A 14471-nucleotide genomic window follows, 5' to 3' on the forward strand; every position below is an offset into this window, starting at 1 on the left:
GATTTCACTTTTTTGGATACATACTCGGAAGTGGGATTGTTGTAATACATGGTAGTACTAATTTTAATTTTTTAATGAATCTCCATACTATTTCCCATAGTGGATGTACCAATTTATGTTCCCACCAACAGTGCACAAGGGTTCCTCTGTCCTCATATCTTGACAGTATTTCTTATTTCGTGTCTTTATGATACACAGCCATTCATCCCACACCATATCATCCCATCAGGTGTGAGATAATATATCATTTTCATTTTAAGGTGCATTTTGTTGATAACTGATGATATTGAGCAACTTTTCGTGTACTTGCTGTCCATTTGTATGTCTTCTTTGGAAAAACGTCTATTCAGTTCTTCTGTGCATTTTTTTAACTGGATTGTTTGTTCTTTCGCAATTGAGTTTTATGAGTATCTTATATATTTTCAATATTAAACTCTTATCAGATATATAGTTTGCAAATAGTTTTTTTTTTTTCCCCATTCCATGGATTACCTTTTCATTCTGTTGTCTATTTTGTCTGGCAGAAGCTTTTTAGTTTGATATAGTCCCAGTGTTAATTTTTGTTGTGTTTCTTATACTTTTGGTGTCATATCCAAAAAATCATTGCCAAGACCCATGTAAAGGATATTTTTCCCTATATTTTCTTCTAGGAGCTTTATTATTTCAGGTCACAAACTTTAGTATCTTAATTTATTTCTAGTTATTTTTTTGTGAATGGTGTAAGATAGGATTCCAATTTTATTATTTTGCATGTGAATATCCAACTTACCCAAAACCATTTATTAAGAGACTTTTCTTTTCTCATTGAGTATTCTTGGCTCCTCTGTCAAGTATTACTTGACCATATATGTGTGAGTTTATGTCTGGACTCCATTGGTCAATGTGTCTGTTTTTATACCAGTTGCATACTATTTTGATTACTATAGTTTTGTAATATAGTTTGAAATTGGGAAATGTGATGCCTCCAGCTTTTTTCTTTCTCAAGGTTGCTTTTAGTTTTCAGGGTCTCTTGTGGTTCCATTTAGAATTATAGAATTGATTTTTTTTCTTTGAAAAATGCTATTGTTATTTTGTAGGAATTACATTGAATCTATAGTTGGCTTTGGGTAGTACAGACATTTTAACAATAGCCACTCTATTGATCCATGAACACAAAATGCCTTCCTATTTACTTGTTCTTTAATTTATTTCATCAATGTTTTCTAGTTTTTAATACATAGATCTTTTATTTCCTTGGATATATTTATTCCTAAGTATTCTACTCTTTTTTGATGCTACTGTAAATGAGATTGTTTTCTTTATATCTTTTTCATACAGTTCACTCATTGTTAGTGTATAGAAATGAAATTGATTTTCGTATGTTAATTTTGTATCCTTTAACTTCACTAAAATCATTTATTAGGTCTAAGTTTTTCGGTGGAGTCTTTAAGATTTTCTATATACAAGATTATGTCATCATCAAACAGAGACAATTTTTCTTCTTCCTTTCCAGTTTGGTTGTATTTTATTTGTTTATATTGCCTGATTGCTCTGGCTGGGACTTCCAGGACCATGTTGAAAAGGAATAGGAGTATGTGTACCCTTTTCTTCTTCCTTGCTTTAGAGGAAAAAGCTTTCAGTCTTTCACTGTTGAGTATGATATTATCTGTCATATGTGGACTTCATTATGCTGAGGTGTTTTTCCTTCTATACAAATTTATTGTAGTTTTTATCATAAAAGGATGCTGAATTTTGTGAAATGCATTTTTTCTGCATCTATTAAAATGATATGATTTTTATCTTTTATTCTATTAATGTGTATCACATTTATCTATTTGCATATGAAGAACCATCCTTGCACCCCAAGAATGCATCCCACGTGATCATATTGTATGATCCTTTGAAATATGTTGTTGAGTTCAGTTTGCTAGTGTTTTGTTGAGAATTTTTGCATCTATTTTCATTATGGATACTGCCCAGTAGTTTTCTTTTTTGTAGCATCCTTATTAGGCTTTGGTATCAGGGTAATGCTGGCCTTGTAAAATGAGTTTGAGACTGTTGCCTCCTCTCCAATTTTTTGGAAGACTTTGAGAAGAAGTGACATTATTTTTTGATAGAATTCACCCATAAAGGAAAGAACTTCACCTGCCTGTTGAAATGTGCTGTGATCCTGGATCTACTGGTAAAAAGTGCCAAGTGTGTAGGTGTTTGGTGGCTCTGGGGCCAGAGGATGTAGTGAGTCATTGACTAAGGACACTATGTATCCATGCATTGACAGCTACATGGCCTTGGTGAGCACTGAAGGGGATCTACTGAGGGCTCCAATGGCCATTGTGGTCGTCACTGGTGCCTCCAGTTCCAATAGCTAAGGAACGGGGCCGGCAACAGTAGTGGCTATAGCTAGTGGTATTCACACACTCAGCTGTGAGGGGCAGCACAGATGGATGTGCAATGGTAGGGGCCAGAGGCAAACATGCATGTAGTGATGTGAGCCAAAGTAAGCAGCAAGCACTGGAGCCCACTGTTCTGCTCTGGCAGCTGCGAGGTCCCTGGCTATCATCATGAAGTACTGTGGCTGCTGGTTTTCATCACTGCTTCATAGAAGTGGAGGTCATTGTGAAGAGTCATGCTGGGGTGTGCTGCTGCAAAGCCAGAGAGGCTAACTGCTGGTGAAGACATGGCACAGGTCAGTGGCAGGAGATGGGACTGTATCCAGGCCCACAAGCAGCAGTGGGAGCCCTGGCTTTTGGCATGCACTTCTCTGGGTATAAGATCCATGCAAATAGAAAATCAATAACTTGAGCCCAGTATCACATGACATTTTGTATGCTATTACATCCTTATTCATTTATTTATTTTTCTAAACTTAAGAGATATTTAACATTCAACTTTTATCTTCCCTATCCTGTACTGGCTCAAAAGTAACCAGAGACCTAAATAAGCGTATCATAATTCCTAAAGGGATGTATCGGTGCCACATAATTTGTCATGGCCTGATGCTATCCATTAACATTTTCTTTTATTTGCTTCATTTTTTTTAAACTAGTTTTTAATTTTTTGTATGTAAGGGAATCATTCCATAGGATGTCACTGTATTTCATATTTTCATTTTGAATATTTAATTCAGTAGAGCATATTTATAGTATAACATTTAATGGATTAAAGGAAAATTTATACATATTTTAGGCTTCTAAAATTAAACAGGCATTAGACATTTTCAATTTGGAATTGTAATAATTCACAAGCGATTGTCACCCTAATAGTGAGAATATGCTATATAAATTCCAAAATTATAGTTTTTTAAAAACATATTAGCAACTGGAGAAGTCAAGACACACCTATATAAACTGAAATAAAGAAAGAGACTAAGCCTACCCAGTGGGCATGTGACACAGAGTTGCTTTTTTCCATGAACAACCAGCAGGTTCAGGATGACTGATCACAGATATGGGGGTAAGGAGGAACAATCTCATGTTTTAAATAACTTTAATGGAGATATGTGAGATCGTGTCAAATATTAGAATCTTGTGGATCCTGAAAACGACCCACCTACTCCATCCCACCGTCCTTTGCTAAGTTAATGGAGATAGCACAGCAAAGGACACGATAATTCATATCCATATCCACCTAAGTTATCCCAGGACATCACAGAGTGTAACACGTTGGCTGCTGAAGATGAGGGTGGGCAGGTATATGCTGATTCTCACAATATTTTCTCTTTGTGCACAGCAATGGCTCACAAAATTCAAAGAGAAGGTCAAGACAAATACAATAAATTAAATATGTATCATATATATGATTTGTTTAATATGTAAATATATACATATATATTGTATGATAAAAATATGAATGTTTAAGTAAAAATAATATTACACTAAAAGACACATTGCCATTAATGCCCCTCAAAACATTCCCCCTCACTTTGAACAAATTTATCCCATTGTTTTTGCCACTTTCTGAAGCAGTTCTGGAAGTCCTCTTTCGTGAGTGTCTTTAGTTACGCTGTTATGGCTGTCTTGATATCCTGAATCAATTAAAAACATGTATCTTTCATGGTCATTTTGATTTTCAGGAAGAGCCGGAAGTTGCCCAGTGCCAGATACAATGAATAAGGTGGATGGGGACACACTATAATGTTTTTATTTGACAAATTGCCATAAAACAAGTGATGTGTGACATGGAGCGTTGTCATGATGGAGGATGAAACCATTTGCCCATTTATCAGGCCATTTTCTATGCACATTGTTTCTTAAACATTCTAATAAGCCCTTATAATATTCAGAGTTCACTGTAGTGTTCCTGGGTACAAACTCAGCTCGCACAATTGCATCAGGGTCAAACACCACAATTAACATCACTTCAGCATTCACCATTTTTTTTTCAGTCACACCATATATATATATATGCATATATGTGTAATATATTATATATAATCAAATATATATATATATATATATATATATATATATATATATATATATATATATATTTATTTATATATATATAATTAAAATGAAGAACTCACTTGAATGGCTTAAGTGCACCCTGAACACTTTAGGAAAGTACCAGTGGCCTTGAGGACAGTTCAATGAAAATTATCCAAAACTGAACACATGGAGGAAAAAACAAAAGGGAGAGATAGTGGCCAATGATACTCGAAAATTGCTTACAGGCCAAAGAAGCTCAGAGAACCACAAGCAAAATAATACAAATAAAGCCACACATCGGCATATCAGAATCAAATGACTAAAAGCCAAAGACAATAGTAGCCAAAGGAAAAAGAAATACATTATATATATATATATATATATATATATATATATATATATACACACACACACACACACACACACATATATACGTATATATGTATATACATACTTCATGCAAGAAAGAAAGTTAGCTTCTCAATAGAAACAATGAAGACCAGACAACAATGGAGTGTTATTTTTTAATTGCTGAAAGAGAAAGAAAAGAAACCTACCATTCTATATCCTGTAGAAATTACCTTCAAAAGTAAAGGCAAATTATTTTAGCTCGACAAAAGCTGAGAGAATTAGTTGCCATAAGATCTCTGCTAAAAGAAATGTTCAAAGAAGCTTGAAGGCTAAAAGGGAATGATACCAGATAGAAGCCTAAGCATAAAGAAAGAAAATAAAATAATAACATTTTATGTTATGGGATTCCTTACATGTCTATAAAATTGAATGGAAGAATAAATACTTATGGCAAATATTTAAAAAAAATAAAAGACTGACATATGGTTTATGGACTTGTATATATATTGTATAAGTTTTTGAAGAGAAAAGTTTAGAAATACAATGTAATGCCCAAAGACTGGGCCAACTTCTATTGGGGCTTTGAGGTTTCAAATACTCCTTTTTTTCTTAATCTATCCATCGGTATTCTGATCTGTTGTATTCATTTCAGATCATATAGCATTTACAATGTCATTATATCAATTGTATAGTAGTATTTATACAGGAAGGAGCCTCCTGGGTGAGCGGTTATTTGCTATGAATATGTGATATTACCCGTTTCTACTGGCATCCCCAAGGGCATCAGTTATGTGACATAATAAATGGAAATTCAGTGCTGCTGCCCCTACCTTTTTTGAAAATATCTGCTATATTAAAGTTATTTTTATCAAAGGCTCTTCAGATCTAGTTTGGAGAAAAGAGATGAAAAACACCATTGTCTTTTTATCGTAAATATATTAAAAGAAGAATATTACCTCCTTATTGGCATGTCATTTAATTATACCAAAGGATATTGCTTTTTGAGTGTTATATTTGCTTTGTATTAAATATTCATCTGTAATACCTTTCTTTAACTGTCACTTCGGGGACTAACACATAGATTTGGACATCTAACATTACATCTAGAAGCAACACTACTGAAATATTAGGGAGGACTGTCACTACAGAAAATGGATTATCTATCCAGGTAATAGTGTCATTCATCTAGATTTGGGGTTTGTTCAGGTGTTCATGAAATAAGACTTATTATTTCTTTCTCCCTGAGACATCAAATATACAGAACAAAATTAGATAAAAAACGGCCACTGACTCAGGTACATTTAAACGCAGATGTTTATAAATATTTTACAAATTTCAAATTTCCTCCTTGACCTGGAGTATTTCTGTGTTCTAAAGATAAGTTTACACTTAAATTAAAAGTCTATATTTTATTGAACACTACGGATTTTAAGGAATTCAAATATTATAAATTAAGCTGAAATATTGGGCTTTTCTTTAAAATAATTTAAACGATATTGAATCACATACTTTTCTGAATATATGTTCAGTACCATTGTGTCATCATAATGGGAAAAAAAAAAGCACTTGCCGTTTTGTGGTCTTAGATTAGAACAAATTGCGAGAGATCTGCCAAAATGTGTGCTGATCCTAATATATGTATTAAAAATTACTGTAGTCAACAAATATCTGATTACTTTCAACCTGATAGAATAAAAATATGAATACATAACATTTATCTTTATGATTCATAGTAGTTGATAGTCCTGATTTTATAGGAACTAATAATGTAGACTAAAGAGATTTTGACACCTGATACTCTCAAGATTTACAATATTTTATATCCTGTATCTTACCCATATATCAAAACATAGTGTAAGTTTTATGACTTTTACATTATTTTTCCTTAAATATCAGTCATCTCCTTCATTGTAAAACATACCTTAGTGGGCTACACTTTCCATTCAAACCATAACTTGCTTCAAACACAGGCAGAAAACAATAGCTTTCTAACAAAACCTGAACCACCAAGAAACTCACTCATATCCTTTCTTCCTTATGTTACTTTCCTGTAGCCAGCTACTTATGCTGGAAATGAAGACATAAAAGGAGAGGGGAAGATAAGCCAACCGATATTTTTGTTTCATTTTTTTTAACACTGTCTTAATCTTCAGTAAGCTTGAAGCAGAGTATTATTAGACTATGAGCAGCTCATGAAGTGAAATAAAAACACTTCAGTTAGTTTAGTGCAGCATCTCCACTGTTCTGTCAACAATAAAATACATACGCTTGTACAAGTTACCCAATACAAATTATATATTTTTTGGTGATTTTGCATATAAATTGTTTTTACATTTGCCTTTCAAATTCACATTGCACAATATAAAAATGAATGGATAACTTATGCTATTTTTCCTTTGAACATTACATCAGAAATTAAAACATGATAAGGGCCGGCCCGGTGGCTCAGGTGGTTAGAGCTCCATGCTCCTAACTCCGAAGGCTGCTGGTTGGATTCCCACATGGACCAGTGGGCTCTCAACCACAAGGTTGCCAGTCCAATTCCTTGAGTCCCACAAGGGATGGTGGGCTCTGCCCCCTGCAACTAAGACTGAACATGGCACCTTGAGCTGAGCTGCCTCCCTGATGGATCAGTTGGTTGGAGCACATCCTCTCAACCACAATATTGCCAGTTCGATTCCTCGACTCCCCCAAGCGATGGTGGGCAGCATCCCCTGCAACTAAAATTGAACACGGCACCTTGAGCTGGGCTGCCGCTGAGCTCCCAGATGGCTCAGTTGGTTGGAGCACATCCTCTCAACCACAAGGCTGTGGGTTCAACTCCTGGAAGGGATGGTGGGCTGTGCCCCCTGCAACTAGCAAAGGCAACTGGACTTGGAGCTGAAGCTGAGCTGCACCCTCCACAACTAAGATTGAAAGGACAACAACTTGACTTGGAAAAAAAAGTACTGGAAGTACACACTTTTCCCCAATAAAGGCATGTTCCCCTTCCCCAATAAAATCTTAAAACAAACAAACAAACAAACAAACAAACAGAACATTATCATAAGTCAAGAAAGAGTCCACCGAAGAAATGAAAAAAAAGTTTTGTATTTTAATACATCTAGAGACACCTTTTTCCAGGTTTTTGAACAAGGTAACTGCATTTTCAGTTGTATTGTACCTTGCAGATTATATAGTTGAGATAGTATACTGAATGGCAGTGTACTATCACAAATGGAGTTTGATGTTAGAAACATATAGCCTTAGGTTTTTCTCTTCAGCTGGGGATACATGGATAAGTTACTGGATTTCTGAGTCCCATTGTACTATTCTTGAGCCATAGACAATAACATTGTCCTCTAAGAGTCTTTGCAATAATACAGTAAAATGAGTAGCTCCTCTAATAGAGTGCAGAATATGTGCTCATTAACTGACACATTCTATTCTCTCTATTTTGCATTCTCTCAATACAGAAGATCACTCACTTAAAAACTGACACGATATAATAAAGTTTTATTTTCATTATAAAGTAGACACCCCACCATAAGCAATGATGTGGGAATACCTGGGAATAATCTGACCAATCTAACTTGCTCTCTACTCTCAAAAGCAAAAGAATGTTATACCTTCCATCAAAAAGAAAAAAAAAAAAAAAAATGAAGCCAGATTTCTGGGTCTCAAGAAACTTAATGGGTCTTAAGACTCTTGTATTTGTAAATTTTCATCAATCCCTTAAAACAACAACAACGACAACGAAAATGGTGGTCTTTGTTTGCCTTGTGCTCTTGGCATCAGATACAGGTAAATGTTAATGTCAAACTTTTAAGACCAATGCTTCACTTTGAAACCTTAACAGAAACTGCTTTCATCCTCACCTCAACATCTTTCTTCCCTACACACTATCCCCTTTGTTCTAGGGCTTACCCAACATTAGGGATGTCTTCTTTTTTAAGGACAATTGTACTCCGTTTAATTTATATAGTCTTTTATTGCAACATAATAGAAATTTCAGGCTACAGGAAACACATAAAGCTGTTTTCTTCCCTACCCAACGTGAATGCAAGAAGTATTTAGATATTGATCAATCTGCCCTTGCTTTCTGCCTGCATGAAGGGTTCTTAAATTGTCCAAACCCTTGTGAATTCAATATATGAATGTCTCATTATGAAACAAAAGTTGACCTTGGAGAAATTGCCCATGGTATAGGTGAACCTATGTGGATGAACCTCTGTGAGAACAACAGGACAAACTTGCAAAGTAGAAGTATAATTGCTCATGGAATCATTATCTCAGAGGAAGAGGGGCATTGTACTGGTATTTGAAAACATTTTGCTGGTTATTTGATGTCGCATCCTGCACGACAAAAGTTGTGGGAAGCGAGGAGGACGGTGCGGGGTTAAGAAAGACTATAGCCAAGAATAGAGTGCAAGCAAGGCCAAGGGACTCGAGCCTCAAAGGACTGAGCCCCAAATTGGGCCAACACGTAGCTTTTATTGATTAACAAATGAAGAAGTAAAGGAAGTAAAGCTTGTTAATCTCAAGATCTGTGAATCTCACACATTATACTAGGAAACCGATTCAAACAAGTCACCCTTGCCTGCAGGCAGCCGGATCCAAAAGTCACAGGACGTCTTAGTAATTATTGTAAGTATCTCCCCAAGGAACAAAACCTTTATGCTGAAACTTACTAATATGAATAGATGGAAAGCTGATGTTATCACATCATTGAATCTCTTCCCAAGCAGGATGTGGGAAGGAATGTAGCCACTGAGGCTGAAACTCTCCTTAGCCAGGGCAGGTGGGGATCTGTGTCCACCTTTATCAACCACGTGAGTTCTCCAGATGGCCCCTATGCAACTGTGCCTGTCTTAGGTTGTTCCTTCCGTGAGGAATCTTACCCATCATTGACTAACCAGCCATCCTTTGGGGCCAAACAGGGAGACATAAGGTGTAAGCATAAAGGTGAAGCAAAGTCCATGAAAGGATCCCTCTCACAGACTCTCCTTTCTTTAGGGGTAGGTACAAGGGGACAGACGGGTAGGCTGCTGCATGGCAACAATTTGGAAACATTGCATAGTTATTGTCTTGTTGACAATATGTAACCAAACTCTTAAAAGAAGTAAAGAGAGCTAAGCATACTTGAAAACATCAGCCCCCTTTCCAGCTGCCCTAACTACCCTCCTCCACTCTCTTCTCCACACCTCAGGAGGAGAACAAAGCAGTCCTAGAAATCTCACGTTTCATAAAGGAGATGATTTGGGAGGAATTTTCATGGAAACCTCAGATATTACCACTCTATTACTAAATGTGTTCATTGCCTTGGATGTTTGTCTCTAGTAAAGAAAGAAACATTAAAGATGCGGAACAAACTTAAGAGGGACATAATAATATTTACTAACTGTATTAAGAGTATTAAGAGTCTGTTTATATGTTATAGGGTGTAGGAAGTGAAGTTACTCATTTATCTTTAGATACAACTTCCCATATACCTTGTTGCTATATAAAAATAAAATAAAATATTGTGTTAGAAGACATTTTATCCTAGGTAGTCAAAACAGCCAAATGAACCCAAGCAGTCAAATCCTGTTGTCTTTAATGGCTATTAAAATTAATTCTTTTTGCCATGGGATCTATCTTCTACCTTGGGGTTATTGAAGATCTTGAATTATATGTAAGAATACTTATTGCTATAGAAACATTGTACAAATATAAGTTTGATTTAATATTCTAAATCATTTATCATTTGTTGATTTGTAAATATGGCATTCTTCAGCATGTGAAAATTTCACATAAACAAAATTAAACTTTCATGCACTAATATAGGTTAAAAATACCTAAGGGTTTTTATAAAAGTTTGTCTTTGAGGAACAGTGAACAATTTATTCCACGATCTTTAATTAAATCAGTCCCAGAAATGCTCTGAGATGTTAATAAGCCTGAATTTCTCTTATCTTTTATTTTTACCTTCAGGTAAGATATTATTTTTTCTTTGGCATGCCATTATAAATGCTGATATTTAAAGATGTTCAATTATGAATAAAATAAGTCAACATGCATTCTATTGATTTTGTCTTTTGTCATTTCAGAAATGACCTATCTATTACTTTTACTCTGAGGGAACATTATGTCGTCATTCCTCAACATATCATTCTGTATGGTTTTCTATTAGGTGAATTTTGGAATGAAAATATGGAGTATCAACTTAAAATCTGAGTGATAATAGGTGTGAAAACGATAGCCCAATATTATCAACAAATATTGCATCTGGTATAAAATCAGTATCAGACAATTTCTTTTAGAGATAACATGAGCTTGTCAATCAGAATTCTTTTCCTCTTTCACTAGAAAACTGCCTTGGTTACCTTAGAAATCCTCACATACAAGCATTAGTTCCATCAATTTTAATTTTAACGAAGCTTCTGAAGTCTACAAAAGATATATTTATCTTATATTTTCAAGCATACATTTTCAATATTATCCGGGCATTTTTTTTCTCAAATTTGAGAATTTGTTGCAATGTTTTGTGGTAAAATTGAGGTTTTGCTATTAAACACTTGTGCTTAACAGGTTCCCTGAAGGAATGTAGTGCGCAAAACACTGTTTTTTGTTGTTTTTGTTGTTGTTTTTGTTTTAATCCTAACTTAATGGAATTGACATTGATAGGAAAACAGAATATTTTATAAGTCAGGAATATAAGTGCCTAAAAATATGTGATATCACCTAACACAATACTTTAATTTTACAGAATAGAAAACTGAGATCCACAAATATAATGATTAACCCAGTGTCAATCACCTAGTAGGAGCTCAATAAATACTGATTAATTAATGATTATTTGCTGTCTATTTTGAAACTATTATACAGTTTCATATGTTAAGAGCAATATGTCAATTCTGTGCCATGGATTTCTGGCATTGCACATAGCAAGGTTATATTTGTTATCAAGAAAGAGATGACATTTACAGGATATTTAGCTACTGAACAGACATTTACTCGTTGCTTACAAGGTAGCAGTTACTGTGTGGGTTAATGATTGTGTGGTAGCAAACAAAGCAATTGTGTTCATAGTTTCTATAGTTTATAATCAGTTGAGAGAAAGTTGGTTAACAGTTGAGTACATCAAAAATGTTTATAAGTGCTATGAAGGAAACAGCTGACACTATGAGATAATGTATTGAAGGGAACCTAAATGATACTGAGGTGTAAGGAACCTTTCTCTATAAAAGTTACAACAGACTAAAATATATAACAAGAACAGAACAAAACAACTATGGGTAAGATTCTGGAACAGGAGACATTTTGTATGCTTTACAATTAAAAAATAAATAAATCAGGGTGGCTAAATCTTAGAAAAACATGGAGAAGATGACATGAGATAAGGAGGGGCTGGAGGCAGGAGAGAATTCACACAGGGCCATGTCCATAGCATGGATTTTTATCATTTTAAGTGCAAAACAACTGGTAGAAGATTTTAATCAGCCTCATAATTTTGTTTTTTTAAATATCACTATTATAGGCTCTTGTATTTTTTTTCCTACTTTCTATTGGTCCTAGACCCCAGTGCATAACCTAGCTCAGTTCCTTTCTTATGTGGACTTGGGGAGATGTTTAGTATCATATAGCAATGAAAAGTTAGGCGCTATCTTTCCCATCCTCCACAGATCTATGTGCTTGGATATCTAAGTGAAAGAAGATCACCATAAGTTTTACTTGCAGTCTACAATTTGGTCAGGCTGACCCTTCCTCCTTTTGTTTCAACTGATGAATCCATGTGTCACATAGTGGCTACGCAGAACTTGACCAACAACAAATATTCTTAATATATGTTTTGAAAAGAATGCAGTTTGATTAGTTGAGGTACTGTTTACATGTAGTAAGCCATGAGTACCTGACTCTTGCATTGGATGAGTTACCTCTACTTCTCATGAGATATGTGTGAAAGATTTAAACACAATGGATGATTTTTTTAAATACCATTCTATATAGATATTCTATGCTTGGGTCTAATCCTCCAATGCAACTTTTTTTTATAACTTGATGAAGGATACATTTTAGGCTGATGTCAACATTCACATTTTCTGTTCTCATAGTTCCACACTATATCATAATCTACTAATACCTACAGATAGAGTACATAGGTTAGAACCTTGAGACATGGCATAACAAGCCGTTCATGTGAGCAAAGGATCTATGGAAGGAAACAGATCTTCCTCCAATTATCCCATTGATTCAGCCATACAGAGGGAAATAAAAGAGAGCATTAAAAAAGGGGAGGGGGATGGAAAGCCACAACTGTGTACTCTTCCTTTTGCAAGAATAATTCTATCCCTGTGCGAGAAAATCATATCAATGGTGAGGTCTCTCAATAACGTGTTGAGGGTGACTGAAGAATTATAGAGAGGGCTGAAAAGCTTTACTGTGACCCTTCTCGTAAAGGCCCACATTGATGTGCCTTTAACTCTTTCTGTTAACCCTTAAGATTATGCTATTATGGACCAAATTCTCTTAGCTATCAATTACATGGTGTTAAAGCCATTGATTCTATAACCTCCGATTTTCAATATATTTGGGAAACAATGTAATTACCATCCCTTTATTTTATTTTATTTAAAATTATAAAACATAGAGTCTTATAATAAAATAAAAATTTGGAAATATATAGAACAAAAGTCAAATTACCATCCATGTCCCACTGGTTCCCAAGTTATCATACACATTGCCTAGGAGTAATTGTTGTAATGTGTGATTGCACTGTATTTCCAAAACTTTTCCCATGCATTTATAATTATGTATGGGTTTGTGTGGGTAGTTTTTCTCAATATTTTATTAAGAAAAATTAAAAATATATACAACATTTGAGAAAACTATAGAATGAGCAATGAACGTTTTTTATGTTTGCTGTAACATATCTATTGATTGATACCTCTCTATCTTTCTGCCATCCTTCAACTCATGTTAACTTTTTGATGCATTTTAAAATACAATGCAAACATCAGTATATTTCAACCTGAACATTCCAGTATGAATATCACTAATCAGTTAAATATTTGTTCACTAACCTTTTTAAATTTTTTAAAATAATTTTTATTAATGCATAATTTATATAGAACAAAGTTTACCCTTTTAGATGTAGAGTTACATGAACTTTGACACTGATGTCTAACTTAAGATATAAGTTACTTCCATAACCCACAATAGTTTTCTCATTACCTCATCATAATCCCTTTTCCTATCATCAGCCCCTGCAATTACAGTCCGTATCTTTTTTATTTATTTATTTATTTTCCTTTTGTAGAAGGTCATATCAACGAAGTCATAAGTTATCTATGACCATGGCTGCCTTTTGGACATCAAGCTTGCAGTCCCTAGAAAAGTCTTATGCAAAACATCCTTTCATTTTCAGTAATCTGTTCAAATTTCCTTCTAAATTGTTTCCTTTTGGATTCTGTTTCCCACTCAAATTTGATTCTATTTTCAAACAACCACTCAGTCTTTACACTTATTAAGATAAATTTCAGGTTTTAATAACCCCACAGGACTACGTAATACATTCTGCCTTGCAATTCAACAAGGAGATTTTTTATATCCTGAAGGTAATTATTGGCTAAGCTCTAACATCCTGTAACTTGAATTTAAGGCAGTCTAGATATAGATATGGTCTAGATATAGTTCAAGATATTGAGTTCATGGCCTCTCATATGCTCTATAAATATATATGAATAGCAAATAAAT

This window comes from Rhinolophus sinicus, linkage group LG04 (genome assembly GCF_036562045.2).
Source record: "Rhinolophus sinicus isolate RSC01 linkage group LG04, ASM3656204v1, whole genome shotgun sequence".
Taxonomy (NCBI): domain Eukaryota; kingdom Metazoa; phylum Chordata; class Mammalia; order Chiroptera; family Rhinolophidae; genus Rhinolophus; species Rhinolophus sinicus.